Source organism: Azolla caroliniana, unplaced genomic scaffold, assembly GCF_043228905.1.
Source record: "Azolla caroliniana isolate FFs.n. ecotype wild unplaced genomic scaffold, voAzoCaro1.0.p SCAF_586, whole genome shotgun sequence".
In the NCBI taxonomy this organism is placed as follows: Eukaryota; Viridiplantae; Streptophyta; class Polypodiopsida; order Salviniales; family Salviniaceae; genus Azolla; species Azolla caroliniana.
The window spans coordinates 953-19,644 of NW_028231021.1; the positions used below are offsets into that span (position 1 = coordinate 953).

General features: G+C 41.0%; 6 non-coding genes across 6 annotated transcripts; all 6 read right to left on the reverse strand.

Annotated features, from left to right (window-relative positions):
- Window positions 1-416: 416 nt before the first annotated feature.
- On the reverse strand, window positions 417-500 carry TRNAY-GUA (transfer RNA tyrosine (anticodon GUA)). Its single transcript is given in 2 exon segments — window positions 417-452; window positions 464-500. It is a non-coding gene; the product is annotated as a tRNA-Tyr (tRNA).
- Window positions 501-1,417: 917 nt separating this feature from the next.
- TRNAY-GUA (transfer RNA tyrosine (anticodon GUA)) lies at window positions 1,418-1,501 on the reverse strand. Its single transcript is given in 2 exon segments — window positions 1,418-1,453; window positions 1,465-1,501. It is a non-coding gene; the product is annotated as a tRNA-Tyr (tRNA).
- Window positions 1,502-2,181: 680 nt separating this feature from the next.
- Window positions 2,182-2,265, reverse strand: TRNAY-GUA (transfer RNA tyrosine (anticodon GUA)). Its single transcript is given in 2 exon segments — window positions 2,182-2,217; window positions 2,229-2,265. It is a non-coding gene; the product is annotated as a tRNA-Tyr (tRNA).
- Window positions 2,266-3,947: 1,682 nt separating this feature from the next.
- On the reverse strand, window positions 3,948-4,031 carry TRNAY-GUA (transfer RNA tyrosine (anticodon GUA)). The gene is given in 2 exon segments: window positions 3,948-3,983; window positions 3,995-4,031. It is a non-coding gene; the product is annotated as a tRNA-Tyr (tRNA).
- Window positions 4,032-5,502: 1,471 nt separating this feature from the next.
- TRNAY-GUA (transfer RNA tyrosine (anticodon GUA)) lies at window positions 5,503-5,586 on the reverse strand. The gene is given in 2 exon segments: window positions 5,503-5,538; window positions 5,550-5,586. It is a non-coding gene; the product is annotated as a tRNA-Tyr (tRNA).
- A 680-nt stretch (window positions 5,587-6,266) lies between these two features.
- Window positions 6,267-6,350, reverse strand: TRNAY-GUA (transfer RNA tyrosine (anticodon GUA)). Its single transcript is given in 2 exon segments — window positions 6,267-6,302; window positions 6,314-6,350. It is a non-coding gene; the product is annotated as a tRNA-Tyr (tRNA).
- Window positions 6,351-18,692: the final 12,342 nt, after the last annotated feature.

Consider the following 18,692-nt stretch of genomic DNA (forward strand, 5'->3'; position numbering starts at 1 on the left):
TTCATTTCAAGTAATGAGGGTGAAAGGGAGCACTAGATCTACATGTTCAAAACCTTTTCCCATGAATGTTGCAATGGAGACCACACATTGCGATTGTGAAAGGAATTTATGCAAAGAAAGCATAGTTGAAATTGCAACCAACTGTCGGATTATAACCAATGACCTAAGGATGGCAATCAACGGGAAGTGACAAAGAACGGAGGTGTTGTGCAAAGATAAATTGATAGATTCTATTAGGTGTGACATTTAAGACGGAATTTATATTTCATTCTACATAATAAAGGTAAAAATGAGCATTACATCTACATGTAAAACACCTTTACCGAAGCATGTTGCAATACAAAGTGCACATTGCCATTGGAAAAGGAATTTATGCAAGGAAATCATAAAAGCTGAAATCGCAAGCAACTTCGAGTTCCGATCTGTCGGATTTGAACCAACGACCTAAGGATGACAATAAACACTACAGTCCTCCGCTCTACCAACTGAGCTAAGATCGGAGGTGTGGAAAAGCTTCCATATTTCTCAATTATAGACGCAAAAGTGGACATCTATACCAGGTTTTGATTAATGACTAACATGTAATGCTGAATGTCAAGCTTCCAACATTGCAGATATATTATATTAGTGAGCATTGTGAGATGCTGGATTTTATATAGGGATGATGTTTAGACGAACAAGGGGTTACAACGAACGGAGGTATTGCTTAAAGATAGATAGATAGATTGTATTATATTTGACCTCTGAGACGAACAATATTTCATTTCACGTAATAAGGGTGAAAGTGAGAACTAGATCTTGATGTTCAACACCTTTTCCCATGAATGTTGCAATGGAGACCAAACATTGCGATTGTGAAAGGAATTTATGCAAACAAAGCATAGTTGAAATTGCAACCAACTGTCGGATTGTAACCAACGACCTAAGGATGGAAATAAACAACACAATCCTCCGCTCTACCAACTAAGCTAAGCTGAAAGTTGTGTGAAAGACTTCGTATTCATCCAATATAGAAGCAATAATGGATGGATGTTCCTAGCAAAAACGCAACATGAATAACATGTTTCGATTGATAGCGTACATATAATACTTGATTTCAAGCTTGCAATGTTGCAAACCTATCAAATGGTTAAGAGGAAAATCAAATTTTTGATTTAATAAAGGGAGGATACTCAGGTAAACGGGAAGTTACAAAGAACGGAGGTGTTGTGCAAAGATAAATCGATAGATTCTATTAGGTGTGACATTTAAGACGAAATTTATATTTCATTCTACATAATAAAGGTAAAAATGACCATTACATCTAAATGTAAAATACCTATATCGATGAATGTTGCAATGCAGAGTGGACAATGCCATTGTAAAAGGAATTTATGCAAGGAAATCATAAAAGCTAAAATCCCAAGCAACTTCGAGTTCCGACCTGTCGGATTTGAACCAACGACCTAAGGATGACAATGAACACTACAGTCCTCCGCTCTACCAACTGAGCTAAGATCGGAGGTGTGGAAAAGCTTCCATATTTCTCAATTATAGACGCAAAAATGGACACAACATCTATACCAGGTTTTGATTAATGACTAACATGTAATGCTGAATGTCAAGCTTCCAACATTGCAGATATATTATATTAGTGACCATTGTGAGATGCTGGATTTTATATAGGGAAGATGTTTAGACGAACAAGGAGTTACAACGAACGGAGATACTACTTAAAGATAGATAGATAGATTGTATTATATTTGACCTCGAAGACGACAAATATTTCATTTCAAGTAATCAGGGTGAAAGGGAGCACTAGATCTAGATGTTCCACACCTTTTCCCATGAATGTTGCAATGGAGACCACACATTGCGATTCTGAAAGGAATTTATGCAAAGAAAGCATAGTTGAAATTGCAACCAACTGTCGGATTGTAACCAACGACCTAAGGATGGCAATCAATGGGAAGGGACAAAGAACGGAGGTGTTGTGCAAAGATAAATCGATAGATTCTATTAGGTGTGACATTTAAGACGGAATTTATATTTCATTCTACATAATAAAGGTAAAAATGACCATTACATCAAGATGTAAAACAACTTTACCGAAGAATGTTGCAATACAAAGTGCACATTGCCATTGGAAAAGGAATTTATGCAAGGAAATCATAAAAGCTGGAATCGCAAGCAACTTCGAGTTCCGATCTGTCGGATTTGAACCAACGTCCTAAGGATGACAATAAACACTACAATCCTCCGCTCTACCAACTGAGCTAAGATCGGAGGTGTGGAAAAGCTTCAATATTTCTCAATTATAGACGCAAAAATGGACATCTATACCAGGTTTTGATTAATGACTAACATGTAATGCTGAATGTCAAGCTTCCAACATTGCAGATATATTATATTAGTGAGCATTGTCAGATGCTGGATTTTATATAGGGATGATGTTTAGACGAACAAGGGGTTAAAACGAACGGAGGTATTGCTTAAAGATAGATAGATAGATTGTATTATATTTGACCTTTGAGACGACCAATATTTCATTTCAAGTAATAAAGGTGAAAGTGAGCACTAGATCTAGATTTTTAACACCTTTTCCCATTAATGTTGCAATGGAGACCACACATTGCGATTGTGAAAGGAATTTATGCAAAGAAAGCATAGTTGAAATTGCAACCAACTGTCGGATTGTAACCAACGACCTAAGGATGGAAATCAACAACACAATCCTCCGCTCTACCAACTAAGCTAAGCTGAAAGTTGTGTGGAAGACTTCGTATTCATCCAATATAGAAGCAATGATGGATGGATGTTCCTAGCAACAATGCAACATGAATAACATGTTTCCATTGATAGCTTACATATAATACTTGATTTCAAGCTTGCAATGTTGCAAACCTATCAAATGGTTAAGAGGAAAATCAAATTTTTGATTTAATAAAGGGAGGATACTCAGATAAACGGGAAGTTACAAAGAACGGAGGTGTTGTGCAAAGATAAATCGATAGATTCTATTAGGTGTGACATTTAAGACGAAATTTATATTTCATTCTACATAATAAAGGTAAAAATGACCATTACATCTTAATGTAAAATACCTATATCGATGAATGTTGCAATGCAGAGTGCACAATGCCATTGTAAAAGGAATTTATGCAAGGAAATCATAAAAGCTAAAATCCCAAGCAACTTCGAGTTTCGACCTATCGGATTTGAACCAACGACCTAAGAATGACAATGAACACTACAGTCCTGCGCTCTACCAACTGAGCTAAGATCGGAAGTGTGGAAAAGCTTCCATATTTCTCAATTATAGACGCAAAAATGGACACAACATCTATACCAGGTTTTGATTAATGACTAACATGTAATGCTGAATGTCAAGCTTCCAACATTGCAGATATATTATATTAGTGAGCATTGTCAAATACTGGATTTTATATAGGGATGATGTTTAGACGAACAAGGGGTTACAACGAACAGAGATACTACTTAAAGATAGATAGATAGATTGTATTATATTTGACCTCTAAGACGACAAATATTTCATTTCAAGTAATAAGGGTGAAAGTGAGCACTAGATCTAGATGTTCAACACCTTTTCCCATGAATGTTGCAATGGAGACCACACATTGCGATTGTGAAAGGAATTTATGCAAAGAAAGCATAGTTGAAATTGCAACCAACTGTCGGATTGTAACCAACGACCTAAGGATGGCAATCAAAGGGGAAGTGACAAAGAACAGAAGTGTTGTGCAAAGATAAATCGATAGATTCTATTAGGTGTGACATTTAAGACGGAATTTATATTTCATTCTACATAATAAAGGTAGAAATGACCATTACATCTACATGTAAAACACCTTTACCGAAGAATGTTGCAATGCGAAGTGCACATTGCCATTGGAAAAGGAATTTATGCAAGGGAATCATAAAAGCTGAAATCGCAAGCAACTTTGAGTTCCGACCTGTCGGATTTGAACCAACGACCTAAGGATGACAATGAACACTACAGTCCTCCGCTCTACCAACTGAGCTAAGGTCGGAGGTGTGGAAAAGCTTTCATATTTCTCCGTTATAGACGCAAAAATGGAGACAACATCTATATCGAGTTTTGATTGATGACTAACATCTAATGCTGAATGTCAAGCCTACAACATTGCAGATATATTATATTAGTGAGCATTGTCATATTCACGATTTTATATAGGGATGATGTTTAGACGAATAACGGGTTACAACGAACGGAGGTATAGCTTAAAGATAAATAAATAGATTGGATTATATTTGACCTCTGAGACAAACAATATTTCATTTCACGTAATAAGGGTGAATGTGAGCACTAGATCTAGATGTTCAACACCTTCTCCCATGAATGTTGCAATGGAGACCAAACATTGCGATTGTGAATGGAATTTATGCAAAGAAAGCATAGTTGAAATTGCAACCAACTGTCGGATTCGATATGTCGGATTGTAACCAACAACCTAAGGATGGCAATCAACAACACAATCCTCCGCTCTACCAACTAAGCTAAGGTGAAAGTTGTGTGAAAGACTTCGTATTCATCCAATCTAGAAGCAACTAAGCTAAGGTCTACCAACTAAGCTTCCATATTTCTCAATTATAGACGCAAAAATGGGCACAACATCTATACCAAGTTTTGATTGATGAATAACATGTAAAGCTGAATGTCAAGCCTGCAACATTGCAGATATATTATATTAGTGAGCATTGTCAGATGCTGGATTTTATATAGGGATGATGTTTAGACGAACAAAGGGTTACAACGAACGGAGGTATTGCTTAAAGATAGATAGATAGATTGTATTATATTTGACTTCTGAGACGACCAATATTTCATTTCAAGTAATAAAGGTGAAAGTGAGCACTAGATCTAGATGTTTAACACCTTTTCCCATGAATGTTGCAATGGAGACCAAACATTGCGATTTTGACAGGACTTTATGCAAACAAAGCATAGTTGAAATTGCAACCAACTGTCGGATTGTAACCAATGACCTAAGGACAGAAATCAACAACACAATCCTCCGCTCTACCAACTAAGCTAAGCTGAAAGTTGTGTGAAAGACTTCGTATTCATCCAATATAAAAGCAATGATGGATGGATGTTCCTAGCGACAACGCAACATGAATAACATGTTTCCATTGATAGCTTAAATATAATACTTGATTTCAAGCTTGCAATGTTGCAAACCTATCATATGGTTTAGAGGAAAATCAAATTTTTGATTTAATAAAGGGAGGATACTCCGATAAACGGGAAGTGACAAAGAACGGAGGTGTTGTGCAAAGATAAATCGATAGATTCTATTAGGTGTGACATTTAAGACGAAATTAATATTTCATTCTACATAATAAAGGTAAAAATGACCATTACATCTAAATGTAAACTACCTTTACCGATGAATGTTGCAATGCAGAGTGCACATTGCCATTGTAAAAGGAATTTATGCAAGGAAATCATAAAAGCTGAAATAGCGAGCAACTTCGAGTTCCGACCTGTCGGATTTGAACCAACGACCTAAGGATGACAATGAACACTACAGTCCTCCGCTCTACCAACTGAGCTAAGATCGGAGGTGTGGAAAAGCTTCCATATTTCTCAATTATAGACGCAAAAATGGACACAACATCTATACCAGGTTTTGATTAATGACTAACATGTAATGCTGAATGTCAAGCTTCCAACATTGCAGATATATTATATTAGTGACCATTGTGAGATGCTGGATTTTATATAGGGAAGATGTTTAGATGAACAAGGGGTTACAACGAACGGAGATACTACTTAAAGATAGATAGATAGATTGTATTATATTTGACCTCTAAGACGACAAATATTTCATTTCAAGTAATGAGGGTGAAAGGGAGCACTAGATCTACATGTTCAACACCTTTTCCCATGAATGTTGCAATGGAGACCACACATTGCGATTGTGAAAGGAATTTATGCAAAGAAAGCATAGTTGAAATTGCAACCAGCTGTCGGATTATAACCAACGACCTAAGGATGGCAATCAACGGGAAGTGACAAAGAACGGAGGTGTTGTGCAAAGCTAAATTGATAGATTCTATTAGGTGTGACATTTAAGACGGAATTTATATTTCATTCTACATAATAAAGGTAAAAATGACCATTACATCTACATGTAAAACACCTTTACCGAAGCATGTTGCAATACAAAGTGCACATTGCCATTGGAAAAGGAATTTATGCAAGGAAATCATAAAAGCTGAAATCGCAAGCAACTTCGAGTTCCGATCTGTCGGATTTGAACCAACGACCTAAGGATGACAATAAACACTACAGTCCTCCGCTCTACCAACTGAGCTAAGATCGGAGGTGTGGAAAAGCTTCCATATTTCTCAATTATAGACGCAAAAGTGGACATCTATACCAAGTTTTGATTAATGACTAACATGTAATGCTGAATGTCAAGCTTCCAACATTGCAGATATATTATATTAGTGAGCATTGTCAGATGCTGGATTTTATATAGGGATGATGTTTAGACGAACAAGGGGTTACAACGAACGGAGGTATTGCTAAAAGATAGATGGATAGATTGTATTATATTTGACCTCTGAGACGAACAATATTTCATTTCACGTAATAAGGGTGAAAGTGAGAACTAGATCTTGATGTTCAACACCTTTTCCCATGAATGTTGCAATGGAGACCAAACATTGCGATTGTGAAAGGAATTTATACAAACAAAGCATAGTTGAAATTGCAACCAACTGTCGGATTCGATATGTCGGATTGTAACCAACAACCTAAGGATGGAAATCAACAACACAATCCTCCGCTCTAACAACTAAGCTAAGCTGAAAGTTGTGTGAAAGAATTCGTATTCATCCAATATAGAAGCAATGATGGATGGATGTTCCTAGCGACAACGCAACATGAATAACCTGTTTCCATTGATAGCTTACATATAATACTTGATTTCAAGCTTGCAATATTGCAAACCTGTTCAATGGTTTATAGCAAAGTAAAATTTTCGATTTAATAAAGGGACAATACTCAGATCAACGGGAAGTGACAAATAACGCAGGTGTTGTGCAAAGATAAATCGATAGATTCTATTAGGTGTGACATTTAAGACGGAATTTATATTTCATTCTACATAATAAAGGTAAAAATGACCATTACATCTACATGTAAAACACCTTTACCGATGAATGTTGCAATGCAGAGTGCACATTGCTATTGGAAAAGGAATTTATGCAAAGAAATCATAAAAGATGAAAATCGGATTTGAACCAACGACCTAAGGATGACAATGAACACTACAGTCCTCCGCTCTACCAACTGAGCTAAGGTCGGAGGTGTGGAAAAGCTTCCATATTTCTCCGTTATAGACGCAAAAATGGAGACAACATTTATATCGAGTTTTGATTGATGACTAACATCTAATGCTGAATGTCAAGCCTACAACATTGCAGATATATTATATTAGTGAGCATTGTCATATTCACGATTTTATATAGGGATGATGTTTAGACGAATAACGGGTTACAACGAACGGAGGTATAGCTTAAAGATAGATAAATAGATTGGATTATATTTGACCTCTGAGACAAACAATATTTCATTTCACGTAATAAGGGTGAATGTGAGCACTAGATCTAGATGTTCAACACCTTCTCCCATGAATGTTGGAATGGAGACCAAACATTGCGATTGTGAATGGAATTTATGCAAAGAAAGCATAGTTGAAATTGCAACCAACTGTCGGATTCGATATGTCGGATTGTAACCAACAACATAAGGATGGCAATCAACAACACAATCCTCCGCTCTAACAACTAAGCTAAGCTGAAAGTTGTGTGAAAGACTTCGTATTCATCCAATATAGAAGCAATGATGGAAGGATGTTCCTAGGGACAACGCAACATGAATAACATGTTTCCATTGATAGCTTACATATAATACTTGATTTCGAGCTTGCAATATTGCAAACCTGTTCAATGGTTTATAGCAAAGTCAAATTTTCGATTTAATAAAGGGACAATACTCAGATAAACGGGAAGTGACAAAGAACGGAGGTGTTGTGCAAAGATAAATCGATAGATTCTATTAGGTGTGACATTTAAGACGAAATTTATATTTCATTCTACATAATAAAGGTAAAAATGACCATTACCTCTACATGTAAAACACCTTTGCCGAAGAATGTTGCAATGCAGAGTGCACATTGCTATTGGAAAAGGAATTTATGCAAGGAAATCATAAAAGCTGAAATCACAAGCAACTTCGAGTTCCGACCTGTTAGATTTGTACCAACGACCTAAGGATTACAATGAACACTACAGTCCTCCGCTCTACCAACTAAGCTAAGGTCGGAGGTGTGGAAAAGCTTCCATATTTCTCAATTATAGACGCAAAAATGGACACAACATTTATACCAAGTTTTGATTGATGACTAACATCTAATGTTGAATGTGAAGCCTACAACATTGTAAATATATTTTATTAGTTACCATTGTTAGATTTTCGATTTTATATAGGGATGATGTTTAGACGAACAAGGGGTTACAATGAACAGATGTATATCTTAAAGATAGATAGATAGATTGTATTATATTTGACATCTGAGACGAACAATATTTCATTTAACGTAATAAGGGTGAAAGTGAGCACTCGATCTAGATGTTCAACACCTTTTCCCATGAATGTTGCAATGGAGACCACACATTGCGATTCTGAAAGGAATCTATGCAAAGAAAGCATAGTTGAAATTGCAACCAACTGTCGGATTGTAACCAAAGACCTAAGGATGGCAATGAACGGGAAGTGACAAAGAGCGGAGGTGTCGTGCAAAGATAAATCGATTGATTCTATTAGGTGTGACATTTAAGACAGAATTTATATTTTATTATACATAATAAAGGTAAAAATGACCATTACATCTACATGTAAAACACCTTTATCGAAGAATGTTGCAATGCAAAGTGCACATTGCCATTGGTAAAGGAATTTATGCAAGGAAATCATAAAAGCTGAAATTGCAAGCAACTTCGAGTTCCGACCTGTCAGATTTGAACCAACGACCTAAGGATGACAGTGAACACTACAGTCCTCCGCTCTACCAACTGAGCTAAGGGCCCAAGTGTGGGTAAGCTTGCATATTTCTTAATTATAGACGCAAAAATGGACACAACATTTATACCGAGTTTTGATTGATGACTAACATGTAATGTTGAATGTCAAGCCTACAACATTGCAGATATATTATATTAGTGACCATTGTCAAATTTTCGATTTTATATAGGGATGATGTTTAGACGAACAACGGGTTACAACGAACGGAGGTATATCTTAAAGATAGATAGATAGATTGTATTATATTTGACCTCTGAGACGAACAATATTTCATTTCACGTAATAAGGGTGAAAGTGAGCACTAGATCTAGATGTTCAACACCTTTTCCCATGAATGTTGCAATGGAGACCACACAGTGCGATTCTGAAAGGAATTTATGCAGAGAAAGCATAGTTGAAATTGCAACCAACTGTCGGATTGTAACCAACGACCTAAGAATGGCAATCAACAACACAATCCTCCATTGGACCAACTAAGCTAAGCTAAAAGTTGTGTGAAAGACTTCGTATTCATCTAATATAGAAGCAATGATGGATGGATGTTCCTAGCGACAACGCAACATGAATAACATGTTTCCATTGATAGCTTACATATAATACTTGATTTCGAGCTTACAATATTGCAAACCTGTTCAATGGTTTAGAGCAAAGTCAAATTTTTGATTTAATAAAGGGACGATACTCATATAAACGGGAAGTGACAAAGAACAGAGGTGTTGTGCAAAGATAAATCGATAGATTCTCTTAGGTGTGACATTTAAGACGGAATTTATATTTCATTCTACATAATAAAGGTAAAAATTGTTGAACACGGTGCTCGGCCACAACCGAGGAATAGGATCAACTCACAGAAAATAGGAAATACAAAATGCACGAAGACAATAGAGAGAAAAGTACACAGGATGTTTTACGTGGAAAACCCTAAATGGGAAAAACCACGGAAGTCCTCAAACTCCAATTATCACTATGAACAGAGATGTACAATGGTGAAGCCACAAGGCAATAACCTTGAGCTCACTGTCTTCGCCACAGGCGGCGGTAATACACAGAGGCAACGACCTCTTCGTCTTTCTCTCTCTCTCTCTCTCTCTCTCGGCTGCTCTCTTCACTCTCTCTAAGTGGAAAACAGAAAAATAAGCAACAACACTAAACTGTTTGCCCTAAGTCATATTCATACACATATGACTTTCGGGCTATTTACAAATATAGCCTCAAGGGCTCTTGGCAAATATATTCACAAATATGTCCCTGCATCCGGATCTCTCTCCGGGTACATTCGTCATCCGGCTCCGTAGCCGGGGTCTTCAGCATCCGGCTCCGTAGCCGGGGTCTTCATCATCCGGAGCCGTATCCGGGTACTCTTCATCCGGCTTCATGCCGGGTACTCTTCATCATCCGGTTCCGTAACCGCAACCGGGCTTGCCGTCATTCATCTCCGGACATCCCATCCGGAGGGACCGAAATCCCAACAAACTCCCCCTTCACTTCGGCATGGGATGTCTCTCCAATCCGATCCTCTTCCGGCATGCTTCCAGCTTGTCGGGTGTGAGCACCTTGGTCAGCATATCCGACCCGTTCTCGTCCGTGTGGACCTTCGTCAGTACGAGCTCTTTATCTTCTATCCTTTCTCGGATCCAGTGGTATCTACGCTGGATGTGTTTCGTCCGGGAATGGTAGGCCGCGTTCTTCGCAAGGTGGATGGCACTCTGACTATCGCAGTAGAGCCGGTACTCCTCCTGCCGGATACCGAGCTCTCTAATGAAGTCCTTCATCCAAATTATTTCCTTTCCGGCTTCAACAGCCGCCATGTACTCCGCCTCCGTGGTTGACAACGCAACCGTCTTCTGCAACCTCGACTGCCACGAAACAGCTCCCCCTGCATATGTCATTACATACCCTGATGTAGACCGGCTGGTATCCGCATCAGCCGACATGTCCGAATCAGTAAATCCATCGAGTTCGGGCTTACCGGAGCTGAATCGGAGGCACATGTTTGAAGTGCCCTTTAAGTATCGGAGTATCCATTTGACCGCGTTCCAGTGCTCCTTGCCGGGATTACTCATATACCGGCTCACCACTCCGACTGCGTATCCAATGTCTGGTCGGGTACACACCATTGCGTACATCAAGCTCCCGACGGCAGAGGCATATGGTATCTTCATCATATCCTCCTTTTCAGCTTTTGTCTTCGGACTTTGCTTGCCTGATAACCTGCAGTTTGCCGGGAGAGTCGACCCGACCGGTCTTGCTTCCGACATGTTGAACCGGTGAAGCACCTTTGTCACGTACTTCTCCTGTGACAGCCACAACTGCTTCTGCTTCCGGTCCCGGATGATGTGCATCCCTAGTATTTGCCTCGCCGGACCCAGGTCCTTCATTGAGAAAGTTCGGTGAAGCGCTTTCTTCAGCATCTGTATCTTGGCCTGGTCCCGTCCGACGATCAACATGTCGTCCACGTACAGGAGGAGTATTAGAAAGTTTCCTCCTTCGAACTTCTTCACAAACACGCAGTGATCGGACTGCGTTTTGTGGTACCCTTCGTCGGTCATGAAAGAGTCGAACTTCCGGTACCATTGCCGGGGAGCCTGCTTCAGTCCGTAAAGGCTCTTCTTCAACCGGCATACCAGGTGCTCCTTCCCTTTCTTCTCGAATCCTTCTGGTTGCTGCATGTAGATCTCTTCTTCGAGGTCACCGTGAAGGAATGTCGTCTTCACGTCCATCTGTTCTACCTCGAGGTCCATGCTTGCCGCTATGCTCAGCACCGTCCGGATGGAGGTCATCTTCACTACCGGGGCAAATATCTCGTCGAAGTCGACGCCCTTCTTCTGCTGGAACCCCTTCACCACGATCCTGGCTTTGTATCTCGGGGGGTTTCCGGCATCTCCCGGTTTCAGCTTGAACACCCACTTGTTTCGAAGCGCCCGCTTTCCTTTCGGCAACTCCACAAGTTCATATGTGTGGTTCTCATGCAGGGAATCCATCTCCTCCTGCATGGCACCTAACCACCTGCGGCTATGGGTGTCAAGCTTTGCTTCTTCAAAACTCTCCAGCTCCCCCTCGTCGGTTAGCAGCACATGCTCTGGTTCCGGAAATCTCCGGGGGGCCCTTCTCTCTCTTAGAGGATATCTCCGTTCCGGAGCTTCGGTAACCGGCTCCTCCGTTTCCTCTTCATCCGAATCCATTTCGGAATCGGGGCCGGTTCCGGTATCAGTTTCATCTTCCTCGGCCGGTTCTGTTTCTTCACCGTCTTCGGCCGGATCCTCGAGTGCTAACCGGTCCCTTGCCGGTCGGGACTGCTCTTCGTAGAGTTGATTCTCACCGGTCGACTTGGAGCTCTTCATCTTCTTCGCCGACTCCCAGTCGGCGAGTGTCTTGTCCTCCATGAAGATGATATCACGACTCCTGAATATCTTCTTGTCGACCGGGTCCCATACTCGGTAGCCGAACTCGTCGTCGCCGTAACCGAGGAATATGCATGGCCGGGTCTTTGGATCTAGCTTTCCTCTCCGGTCCTTTGCCACATGCACATATGCGAGACACCCGAACACCTTCAGATGCCGGTAGGATACTTCCCTACCGGTCCACACTCTCTGCGGCGTGTCTCCGTCCAAAGGTACTGAGGGTGATCTGTTTATCACGTATGTCGCCGTCGACATTGCCTCAGCCCAAAACCCCTTGGGTAATTTCGCATGCGCCAGCATACTCCGGACCCTCTCCATCATGGTCCGGTTCATCCTCTCGGCCAGCCCGTTCAGTTCCGGCGTCTTCGGCACAGTAAACTCGAGCCGGATTCCCTTCGAGCGACAGTACTCCTCGAACGGCCCCCGGTATTCCCCTCCGTTATCCGCTCGTATCGCTTTCAGCTTCTTGCCGGATTCTCTTTCCACTCTCGCGTGGAGTTCTTTGAAGACGCACAACACTTGGTCCTTTGTCTTCAACGGTGCCGTCCACAGCTTCCGGTTGTGGTCATCAATGAATGTCACGAAGTACTGGGCTCCGCCATGTGACTTCGTTTCTACTTGACACACGTCAGTGTGCACCAACTCCAATGGTGCGCTACGTCTCGTCGGTGGCCTTGAGTGGAAGGAGGTCCGGTTTTGCTTACCGGCCAGACAGTCGCTACACTTCCCCAAGTGTAAATGCTTCACCGGTATCAGGTTGTCTTCGGCAAGCCTCTTCATCCCCTTCTCGCTCATGTGGCACAGTCTCTTGTGCCATAGCTCACCGGCAGTGTCAGCTGCCACGTTCAGCTCCTCAGGACATAGCCGGGAATTCATCAGGTACAGTGTGTTGACCTTCCGGGCCCGAGCCACTATCAGGCTCCCTTTGCTGAACTTCATGACACCGTTCCGGATGCTACCTGTGTAGCCTTCATCGTCTAGCCTCCCGGCCGAAATCAGGTTCAATCGAACCTCCGGAACGTGTCGGACATCCTTCAGCAGCATCTTGCATCCGGTTGATGTCATCAGCCACACGTCTCCTATGCCGGCAATCCGGCATGTACCTTCATTTCCCATCCGGACACAGCCGTGCTCACCGGCTGTGTAGGATGAGAAGTATTTCTTCTCCGGGGTCAGGTGGAACGACGCTCCGGAATCGACCACCCAGGTCATCTCTTCACCGGCAAGGTTCAGCTCCCTCTCTTCGGTAATGAGCATTATCTCTTCTTCACTTGCCGCGAGTGCAGTCGTTCCTTTCCGGTCCTGCCCTCGCCGATCCGGACCTCTCCGGTCCGTGGCTCCCCGGTATGCGCCGTTTCGCTCCGGTGACTTCTTCGAATCAATGTTGTCGGCTCCGTTGTCTTTTCGGTAATGCCGACAATTCTTCCGAAAGTGCCCCGGCTTCCCACAGTGGAAGCATGTGGGCCTTCCTCTTGACTGCGACCGGGTCCCCGACTTCTCCCGTCTTTGCGGACTCCGGTTCCGTTGTCTTCCCCGATCCGATTCGGTAAGCAGCATCTTCGGATCGGAGGCCGGTTCTTTATCTCTCCGACGCGCTTCTTCGTTCAAAATACTTGTCTTTACCGTTTGTAGGGACAAGTTTTCTTCGGTGCAGGAGGTGCTGAGAGTCACCACCAAGTTCTCCCAGCTTTCCGGCAATGTACACATCAGTATGATGGCTTGCATTGCATCCTCCAACGGGAACTTGATCGCCGCAAGCTGGTTCACGAATCCCATGAACGTGCTTACGTGTTTCACCATACTCTCGCCGTCCCGGTACTTGAGGTTCACTATCTTCCTCATCAGGGAGGTCCGGTTCAACGCATTCTTCCTCTCGTAGAGGCCCGACAGCTTCCGCCACATCTCATAGGCATTCGTATCGTTCGCCACATGTTGCAGAACACTTACATCGACATATTGCCGGATCGTCGCTACGGCTTTCCGGTTCAGGAGCTTCCACTCCGACTCTATTACCCCCTTGGGTATCTCATCATTGTCGATCGGTTCGTACAGGTCTCGGACGATGAGAAGGTCTTCCATCTTTATCTTCCAGTCGGCGTAGTTCTGTGAGTTCAACACCATCATGCCCGGAGGCCCACTACCGCCGCCTTCCATTTTCTGTGTTACCGTCGCTCTGATACCACTTTGTTGAACACGGTGCTCGGCCACAACCGAGGAATAGGATCAACTCACAGAAAATAGGAAATACAAAATGCACGAAGACAATAGAGAGAAAAGTACACAGGATGTTTTACGTGGAAAACCCTAAATGGGAAAAACCACGGAAGTCCTCAAACTCCAACTATCACTATGAACAGAGATGTACAATGGTGAAGCCACAAGGCAACAACCTTGAGCTCACTGTCTTCGCCACAGGCGGCGGTAATACACAGAGGCAACGACCTCTTCGTCTTTCTCTCTCTCTCTCTCTCTCTCTCTCGGCTGCTCTCTTCACTCTCTCTAAGTGGAAAATAGAAAAATAAGCAACAACACTAAACTGTTTGCCCTAAGTCATATTTATACACATATGACTTTCGGGCTATTTACAAATATAGCCTCAAGGGCTCTTGGCAAACATATTCACAAATATGTCCCTGCATCCGGATCTCTCTCCGGGTACATTCGTCATCCGGCTCCGTAGCCGGGGTCTTCAGCATCCGGCTCCGTAGCCGGGGTCTTCATCATCCGGAGCCGTATCCGGGTACTCTTCATCCGGCTTCATGCCGGGTACTCTTCATCATCCGGTTCCGTAACCGCAACCGGGCTTGCCGTCATTCATCTCCGGACATCCCATCCGGAGGAACCGAAATCCCAACAAAAATGACCATTACATCTACATGCAAAACACCTTTACCGATGAATGTTGGAATGCAGAGTACACATTGCCATTGTCAAAGGAATTTATTCAAGGAAATCATAAAAGCTAAAATCGCAAGCAACTTCGAGTTCCGACCTGTCGGATTTGAACCAATGACCTAAGCATGACAATGAACACTACAGTCCTCCGCTCTACCAACTGAGCTAAGGTCGGAGGTGTGGAAAAGCTTCCATATTTCTCAATTATAGAAGCAAAAATGGACACAACATCTGTACCAAGTTTTGATTGATGAATAACATCTAATGTTGAATGTCAATGTCAAGCCTAGAACATTGCAGATATATTATATTAGTGAGCATTGTCAGATGTTGGATTTTATATAGGGATGATGTTCAGATAAACAACATACGGCGTATCGAGTTCCTGTATAAAACACAAACATAATACAAGAACTCGATACGCCGTATTGAGTTCCTATATAAAACCTAAACATCACACAAGAACTCAATACGTCGTATTGAGTTCATGTATATTGTTTGTGTTTTATACAGGAACTCGATACGGCGTATCGAGTTCCTGTTGTTAAAACATATTTACAAAAATGTCCACAGTGTCAGAGGCTTACCTGGAGTCCTAGCGCCCGATTTTCTTTGAAGACATGGTTGATTTTTGTCGATTCTTAGGCGGAGATCTCGTTATTGTGCTTTGTGCTCTGTGTGCTCTATGTGCTCTGTTTGCTTTGTTTGTTGTGTGCTCTTTTGTGCTCTTGTGTTTCGTGTGAGTGAAATATGACAAGGTCTTCCTATTTAGAGGGATTGAAGTAACCATAGTCAGCTTAACCAAGGTTGGCAAGCGTGAGGTTAGTTAGTTAGTAACCACAGTCACATTAACCTTAGTAACTTATGATTGCATTAATGATTACAAAGTCAAACTAACATATTTCTGAATATTTTATAGTCAAAATAACTTAGAATGACTTTGAAGGTCATGAAGGAAACAATGATAGAGGTTCATGAATGAACCAATGATTGATTAGTGAAATGAACATTTTTATGACTCTTAATTGCTTTGTATTAAAGATGTGGGCATGAATGAACCAATGATTGAAAAGTCTTATATTTAAAATGGTGGGCATTAATGAACCAATAACTGAGAAGTTCTATATTAAATATGGGTGACATTAATTAACCAATGATTTTTACTTTAATCCAACATATATATGGCTTGGTAATGATTGTAATTATATTTTACTTGATTTAACTTTATACAGACTAGTTTAAGTAATTATTAATATGTTGAATACAATTATTATATTTAAAATAATATCTTTATGTATTGTATTAATGTAATATTAAATAATATAGACATTATATTGGGGGAGCTTCTGTTTAGAGAGAAGTTTATGTTTAGAGAGGAGCTTATCAATTTTTTATGCTAGCCTAAGCACATAACTGAAACAGCTCTGTGTGGACCTTAAGCCATGAGTGAAGATTCACCGTTCTCGATTGAAGAATATTGTTTGTCATCAGACTCTTCGTTTTCTACCGAAGAGTATTGTTTGTCATCAGACTCACCATTTTCTATTGAGGAATATTGTCTGTCGACAGACTCACCATATTCTATCGAAGAGTATTGTCTAAGCTCATCTTCACCAACAACGAGAGTGAATAATGACACATGTGAAGAGTTCTCTATTGAAGAATACGAGATTAATAAAGATATGGAGAATGAAGGTAATGCCAATGAAACATCGAATATCATGGGCGATGGTCACAACAAAGAATTGGATAGTAACAATGTTACACCAACTTCTATGCAGGAAGAGAAATCCGGAAGCCCTATGCATATTAGAAGAATCCCACGAAGAATTCGTCTGGCTAGATTTAACTTGGTGACATCAGATAATAGATTAGATTTGATGTCAAAAAAATATGTTGTGCCCGTGGTTGTATGTCTATGATTGGAAAATGAAAGTTGCGAGAATTAAGGCAATACTATTTTTCGATGACTGGTGATGAGCAAGACACTTACCTCGGGTCACATATGCAACTAGTGTTTGACAAATGTACGGGGATCAAAGTATCATTCGAGTATTATATCTTCCATGCGCAACAAATATGTAGAGTTACATTTAAAATTGTGTTATGTGTTAGTAACATGCGGCTACATAGAGTACAACAACGTCTACTTAGCGGGGACCAGATGCTCAATTGTAAAGAGGTTCCAAGTATGAAAGGTGCAATTGGAAGACATGCTATTGGTTGGATGAAAACTTACTTTCAGTTAAATTGTGAAGTAATGCCCACTACAGGTAGGATGCTCCTTTCTGATAATTACACACGTCGGGAAGTTTATGATGTCTATCGATCTGATATGGTGGGCTCACGTAATAAGTTTGTCACATATAGCCAATTCACAAGATTATGGAGAGGTCGGTTTTCAAATGTTATCATTCCACGTAAAGTACGCATGGGATATTGCTCCATTTGTGCAAATCTTAAAAGTTTGGCTAAAGGTGCAAAGACATCAATGGAAAAGGATATGAGTAAGAAGTTACTACAAGAGCATCGTGAGGCACAATCATTAGAACGAAAGAAGGTGATGCATCATAGAGAGAAGTGTTTGAAGAGGCCCGAACAATACATATGCTTAAGATGGCATGGACCAGAAGAAGATGTGCTTGCCGCATATGCGGAGGCTCCCGAAAGACGTCAATGATGAATGCCTTGTTCAAATGCACTTGGTGGAATGCTTGGATTATAATAGGTCTATTGGATCTCACGTCTTCATTACATACCCCAATGTTCACAATGACCCTAACCTAACAGTTATAATGATTCACCGAGTTTTGATGTCTTGGGGCCAACCTTTCCCCCCTGTTCTATACATTCAATTGGACAATACTGCTAGAGAGAACAAAAATTCAACTGTGTTTGGCTATCTAAGTATGTTGGTCAACCAAGGATTGTTTAGGAAAGTGAAAGTCAATTTTCTTTTGGTTGGCCACACACATGATCATATAGATCAAATGTTTAGCACATTCTCCAGACAGTTGTCTCGGCATGATGCTTTCACATTACTTAAACTATTTGATGTCATTTGTGATGCATATACACCACGCCCAAAAGTGTTACACTTGAAGGAGGTATATGACTTTAAGATATATATATTAGATGGGGGTGTTGGGAATGTTAAAGTGCTTGCCCAATTAAACAATATAAGCTTCAATCACATTTTTATGAGAAAGAAAAATGAAATAAGTGGTTCTACACTTTTGTATGCTAAACAATATTCATCTTCTACAACATGGGAACCT